Here is an 846-nt window from a genome sequence, read left to right on the forward strand (position 1 = left end):
AGACAGTTAAACAAGAAACAAAATTTATATTTGAATCATGTCTTTGATTCTATATATAGCCTTGAACAAATCATTTTGCCTATTTATGTCTTGGTTTTTGTTAAGGAAGAATATAATCCATAAACCACTAATGTCACAGCTGGGAAATCAAATGAGATTATGATGTAAAATCATTTATAAAATGTACGATATTTCCATGAATGTGAGAAAGTACTATCTTATCATTATTACTGTATACATTAAATAACATGTAAAATGTTTGATACATCATAGGTTCTCAATAAAAAATTTCCCCTTCCCCTTCCCCTTCCCCATTCTTTTTCTAAGAACCCAGTTCAATTTTACTCCCACACCCATACCATTCACTGTCTTCTTTGATCTTGCTACTGAGAATTGAGGGAAAGGAAAGAATCACCTTTACATCCTCCTGTCTTGGCTTAAGATTCCAGTGCCTTTGCAGCCTCCAAAATGACCAAAAGTACTTTCACATAACTCATCTTCAAGAGCTCTTGGACTTAGAGGCTCAGGCAACCTATGATACTATCCACTGACAGAGAGCCCTTAGAATACAAACATGTCCTGACTAAAGACTTCCTTTAACTTCAATCTCTAAACTTTCCTCTGAGTATTGAATAGAATTTATTTTATTTCACTGAGCACTTACATTGTGAGGCCACCAAGAACACAAAGATGAATAAGAAACAACTCTTCTCATGAAGGAAGTTACAGTGTAAAAGTGAGAATGTACAAATACTGTAACACAGGAAGAACTCAAGGCATGCTCAAGGGGAATGTAATGAATGCCTGGGAAATATGAGGGAAGGACAGACAGTTCACATTCAGTTG

This window comes from Pteropus vampyrus, unplaced genomic scaffold (genome assembly GCF_000151845.1).
Source record: "Pteropus vampyrus isolate Shadow unplaced genomic scaffold, Pvam_2.0 Scaffold22, whole genome shotgun sequence".
Taxonomy (NCBI): Eukaryota; Metazoa; Chordata; class Mammalia; order Chiroptera; family Pteropodidae; genus Pteropus; species Pteropus vampyrus.